The 6,320-nt window shown below is 37.8% G+C and overlaps 1 long non-coding RNA gene across 1 annotated transcript in view; it reads right to left on the bottom strand.

The window, feature by feature from the left end:
- Window positions 1-3,110: 3,110 nt before the first annotated feature.
- Window positions 3,111-6,320, bottom strand: part of LOC138045624 (uncharacterized) — a 4,414-nt gene continuing 1,204 nt past the window's right edge. The window contains exon 2 of the long non-coding RNA XR_011131631.1: window positions 3,111-3,892. This is a non-coding gene — a long non-coding RNA (uncharacterized lncRNA). The remainder of the gene's footprint in view (window positions 3,893-6,320) is intronic.

Genomic DNA, 6,320 nt, shown 5'->3' on the forward strand with positions numbered 1-6,320 from the left:
CCACACTTACGTGACACTGTAATTTGTAAGCAGTTTAATCATTTCATCATCGCTACGTTTTTCTTTGTCCTACAAGACAAACAAGACAAAAACGGCAAAATTACCGGTGAAGAATCAAAGGAGCCCTAAAATAGGTCACCCATGAATATTCAAAGCCTCTTGATCCTCGTCGATGAGAGACTGAACAATTTAATAATAGCAGAGCTCTGCGCGCGCTTAAGGCGCACGCACGCGGAGCACCATAATTAAGGAAATATGGTATTAACCCATCGATGCGAGAAATTTTGGCTTTTTAGCCATGACGTCATCGATCGTCCGCGCTTTCTGTGGCTCGACGCGGATACACGGCCATACTACATCAACTATAGCTCTTAAAATTGCGGTGTATCGCAGGGGTCTGTCCTTAGGCCCTTGTTATATGTTTTGTACAAGTCACCAGTGGCAGATATCACAAAGAGACACAATCTTACGTATTATCTCTATGCTGATGACACTCAGCTCTATGTGTCATTTAAATTAGGAAGTGATGATCTCTCCTCAGCAAAATATAGCATTGAAATATGTGTACAGGAAATCAATAATTGGATGATTCTTAATGGCCTTAAGCTAAATGGGGAGAAAACTGAGTTTATTTCACTCATTTCACGTTATCGACCCAGTCCTTCATTGGAATTTGTTCGTGTTGGAGGGGAAATTACTCAACCGTCCTCTTCTGTTCGTAATCTTGGAGTGATACTCGATCCCAGTGTTGATATGAAAGATCGCATTAAAAGGATATGCAAGACATGTCATTTCCATTTAACAAATAAGATAACATCATATTTGGATCGTGAATTTGCTGAAGCAATCATTCATACTTTTGTGACTACGAACTTGAATTACTGTAATGCGATTCTATATGGATTACCTAAAGTTCTCTAAAACCTCTTACAACTAGTTCAGAATAGAGCAGCGCGCATCGTAACATTCACCAAGAAGTATGAACATATAAAACCCAGCTTAATAGACTTACATTGGTCGCCTGTCGCTTAGTGTATTATTTACAAAATCTTCTTTAATATATAGGGCTATCAATGGTTTTTCACCAAGTTATATATCCAATCTGCTTAGTTTTTGTAGCAGCACCTACTCTTTTCGTTCTTGCTCGAATAAGTTACTTCAAGTCCCGAGATGTAAGCTATAGTCTTATGGTGTCCGAAGATTTTCAATTGCAAGACCTAAGTTATGGAATAGCATACCTGCATCTTTAAGAACTGCCGATTCCTTGAATTCTTTTAAAGAAGATTTATGAAAATAGATTTGTATTTAATTTTTTATGCTTATGTACGTAGTAGTTAGGTTTCTTAGAATTTTGATATATTTTTCGTGATATTGTAAAGTGCCTAGAACAGTTAATGATATAGACGCTATATAAATAAAGTTTATTACTATTATTATTATTATTATTATTATTATTATTATTATTATTATGGTCCCTGGGATATAGCAACTTAAGTTAAGCTATTTTTAGATGCCTGTTTCCCGAGACGTCCGCAAAATCAGAGAATTAAAATGGCATTCTGTGTGGAATTACATACATACATACATAAATACATACACTGACATACATACGTAATTGACCGCTTCCCAATGGGGCTTTTCAGAGCCAATGAAACACAACGAAACAACAGAACAGAACAATAACAACAACTGTTAAGAATCCCAACTGGCCGGAGGCAAACCAGTTAGCTATTTACAAGTGCAGCTAAGAAGTTGAACCAGGGACTACCAGGATCAAATTCAACGAGTGGTCAGAGAGGGTCTTGAACCCGGGATCTCCGGATCTCCAGGCAAGCGCCCTAACCACTGGGCTACACTGCCTCCTGCGTTTCGTTGACGAAAGTGAGTTTTAAAAGCAAGGAGATTGTCTCATCTTGCCCCAATCCTGGAGTTGCAGATAGATTCTACAATTTCTAGTGAATCTAATGGCTTTTTGGATAAAGAATACGACTCCGAAAGCCATTACACAATGCCAGCTATTCTTATGACGTCATTCTTGATAGTTTCGGACGTCGCGTGAAACAGCCAAAGAGTTCGCTCATCAGTAAATTTCGCAGCAATTTGACGAGATTGTTTTCATTGTGGTTACGAGAAGATTTGACCTAGTGCAAGAAAAAGAAACAATTTTTTTTGTAGAGGTGGTTCGGAAGCTGGGATGAATTAGTTTTCAAGCCACCCACCTCTATTTTGGAGTCGCTTAGAATTACGAAAGTATTGTTGCCACAATTTGTCTCCGATTGTTGAAGAAAGCTAAAGATGAAATGTATAGAAACCCGGTTATTCCTTGTCAAACTGAATCATCCCAAAAGCCTGCATAAGGTGTTTAACTGTAAAGGATACTTTTCTCTTCTCTCATTTTTTTCACGCCATTCATCGATCACTCTTTTGAGCAATCCAATTAAGCACCACAGCTAAAATAGGTTAAAAAAACCTGCGGGGATCTTCTTCGCCATACGACAGTGGTACTTGCACAGGGGGACTTTAATCTCTTGTTTTATCTTTAGAGTGCAAAGACGTAGACCCTGGGAGATTTTTGTTGAGGAAGCTGGAATTTGTTGTAATACGAAGTAAAGAGTGTTTTCTAAAAAAGAATGTGATGTGTCTCAAGACATTTTGACGCGGATTGTAGTCTACCGAATTGCAATTGCGGTTAGTCGTCGATGCCCGGCCGTCGTCACTTCCGACGCCAATGCGCTGGCGCTCACTATCAGGCGTACATTGAAGATTGGATCAGTATCCTTTGTATACTTTACCAAGTAAGAGAGTGATAAATAACTCAGGCGTCTAGAATTGGTGAATTTCCAATGCCTTGGTTTCTAGTTTACGACAAACACGTTGAATGCCCAGCGTGGGAAGTAATTGGAAACTCCCAAACTTCCAGTTGGACATGGATGGCAGATCATAAGTTGCAACATATGTAAGTGCATTGTTGAATTAACAGTATGGTCGGACTGGGAAGATTGTTTATTTCGAGCAACTCTTTGAAGCGGCCCGCAAAGATGTTTTAGAATAATAAAAATTTATCGTCTAGACTATCACCGGTGCTAGTTTTAACCTGGACATCCAAAGTCTTTATTAAGGTTCAATGGAAATTATGTCATATTTATTACAGTTTGGTCATTATTACATCATTTTTGTAAACCTATTTCTATTCACCATACAAACAGTTTTTGAAATCTTCTTAAGTTTTTGTCTCATTATCCGTTAGTGTATATGGTGCTTACACAACCTTGGGGAACTGGCTGTTTGTGTTATTTACTTGAAAGGGAGTATATTAAAACAGGTTCATTACTTGCAATATTCAAACTTAACTAAGTTTATTATGTCAAATTATGAGTTATAATCAGCTTTTCCATTGTTGCCCTTTCCAGCTTGTTTCCACCATTGTTCTGAACCAGTCGTTTAATTTTCACTGGACCAGTTAAACAGCACTTCAGGCTGGAAAAGCAGTGAGGATGCCTATTCCAGGGTTCCCTGCAATTCGCACAACAACTACTCTAACACTGGTAAATTCAACTTTAATTGGGTGAGCCAGATCTTTCAGGGCACCAAGAATGACCTCGCCCTCTATTGTAGAGGTTGCCAGTGTGTGATTAATCACCTCTCTATCCCCAACGTTGTTTAGTGCCCTCAATGCTTGTTGACCAGCTGGAGAATTAAGAGCCATTGCTACCAGCGCAACGAAGTTGGGATTGTTTGAAAATGAGGAGTCCACAGCGACTGCGTACCTTCTTCCTCCATCATCACGCAAATCTCTGAATTCACCATGTGTTCTTAAGGCATGCCCATATCCATTTGACATCATCCTAGTTACTTCATCTATCCTATAAATTCGAGCCAAATTCCCAGCCATCTGAAAACAAGTCATTTAAGTGTTTTAAAGTTAGCCCAAAGAAAAAGGGAATTTTCACCGTGCCATTTCCTTGCTCACCCTTCCATATTTTTAAGTCGTATTATTTGTACCTTCCCCTCATTCATATATTATTTGTCGTTATCATATTGTTAATGATCGTTACACAACTAGATAGGAAGGACTAGTCCCGTTATAGTTCTGTTCTATTCAGTTTAACTTCTGTGAAAGCACCCATTTTACTTTGTGCGCTCGAGGAGATCGGACGTATTTGTCAGTAAGCTCCGTTAGATATTTCTTACGGATGTATTTAACGTTTAATTTCGATACGTCGGTGAAAGCGTTGACACAGGAAAACCGGACGAGGACTTGAGACGCAGTTAGAATGATCATCTTAAATAGCATCTAATTAACACCGTAAAACAGTTTTCTGGATACTCAGGCCTAAAAATGAACCACGAGAAGACGGAGGTAATCCCCCTGGGTAATATTCAATTAATACAAGCGGAATTGGGTGTGGATGGCATAAGTAGTACCTTTAAAATATTAGGAGTATATTTCACCTATAATTATCGGTGTTTTTATGAAAGGAATTTTGAGTGCTTTGTGAAATCTATTTAACTTATACATTCCATATTGCCGTGTGCTGCATGCGCCTGTTTAGTAATAGATCACAGATGTGGTACACGAGGCGATAGACGAGTGTGTCACTGATGTTCTTATCACATTTTGACGTCTTCTGTGCTCTCTTACTGAACAGACGCATGGCAACATGGAATCTATTTGTTTCATATAATAAAGAATTGAACTTTATTCGCATAAAAGCTGATGGAAACGTCAATCACTCGTCTGTCCTCTAATAGATCAGAGGCAAGAACCAATCAAAATGCGAGAATAACTAGGATTATTATAATTATAAAAAGGAATCGTTAAAAATCTGGTTCTAGAGAGGCGTTAACGTTTGTTTGATTGGAACGATTCAAGTTATTAAATCCTTTGTCATCTCAAAAATCCTTTATCGCATAGCTTTAGTTTCGTGCAAAAGATTAGATTTTGTCAAAAATATCAACGAATTATTGTTCTCCTTTATTTGGAAAGACAAAGTAAAGCGGGCAGCTTTGATAAATTCTATAGAAGAAGGAGGTTTCAAAATAACGGACATCGTTTCTATGATCTCAACTCAGAGAATATTGTGTATTAAGAAATACCTGGACACCTACCCAGCAGGCTGGAAATATTTCCTTGGGAAGAACGTTGGAGACAAGGTTTTGTTTTGTTGCATGCAATTTCGATTATAGGAAATTACCGGTTGCTGTTCCTGTGTTTTATAAAGAGCCTTGAAACCTGGTCCTTATTAAATGAAAACAATCCCAGCACAACACAGGATATAGTGAATCGGGTACTTTGGAACAACACGTTCATTTACATTGGCAGAAAGTCAGTATATAATCGAAAGATTAGTAGTATTGGACTAAACAAGGTTGGCCATCTGTATAATTTACGACTGTGCAGGGTTGCTTATGTTTGATAGGGAGCCTTGGAGATCTCGTTCATCTCCAAATGATAATTTCTAATGATTAGCTTGTTGGACGCCATTCTTCTAGAATAGAGGTATTTGTTGAATAGCAGGAAATGACTTATAGCTCATCTTACCACACCCTTCGAACTAAATTCTCTTTCTACATATTTCACGGAAACGATAAAATTTCCCTTGGAAAAAAAGTGCAATCAAAATCATTTTATAGCAACTTTGTTTCAAAATTGTTCACTGCACCTACTGCTAGAAACACTGAAGAGTCTCAATTAGATTGGAAATAAAATATTTAACACCTTTCAGAGCTACTTTAAGCACTAAACTACGGGAGTTCCAGTATAAGATATTAAACAGAATCTTGTATACAGACGACAAGCTTTTTAAGTTTAAAAATATCGAATCTTTTCTATGTTATTTCTTGTGAAGATGTTGTGGAAACCTTGGAACATTTTCTTTTTTCTTGCCCGAGAGTCAAATCCTTTTGGAATGAAGTATGCTCTACTTTCGGAGATAAACAAGAAGTGGAGCAGACCTCTCCAAATCTTGGATGTCTCTTTTTGGAATTCAAGACCTGAACGTTCATAACATCTTGTCAAATTATATTATCCTAGAAAGCAATTTTTTTTTCTATATTGTTTTAAAATATGCAAATCACATTTTTTCAATAGTAACCCTAAAAGCTGTGGAAGCTATATAAAGCTGAGTTAAATTTCGGTAATCTAATCTTGTTTCTATGAGGTTGGAAATTACGTTAGCAAAAAATTCAAGTGACTGAAAGTGAACTGTCAATCCGGTTGTAGGGACGAACCTCTCCGTGTTGAAATGTAGCACAATTACAATTACACGTGAGGTGTCTTGGCTGTTCGGGTAGAATTGATCGTTTGACAAATCCCCGCG

The sequence above is a fragment of the Montipora capricornis genome, chromosome 4, assembly GCF_036669925.1.
Source record: "Montipora capricornis isolate CH-2021 chromosome 4, ASM3666992v2, whole genome shotgun sequence".
In the NCBI taxonomy this organism is placed as follows: Eukaryota; Metazoa; Cnidaria; class Anthozoa; order Scleractinia; family Acroporidae; genus Montipora; species Montipora capricornis.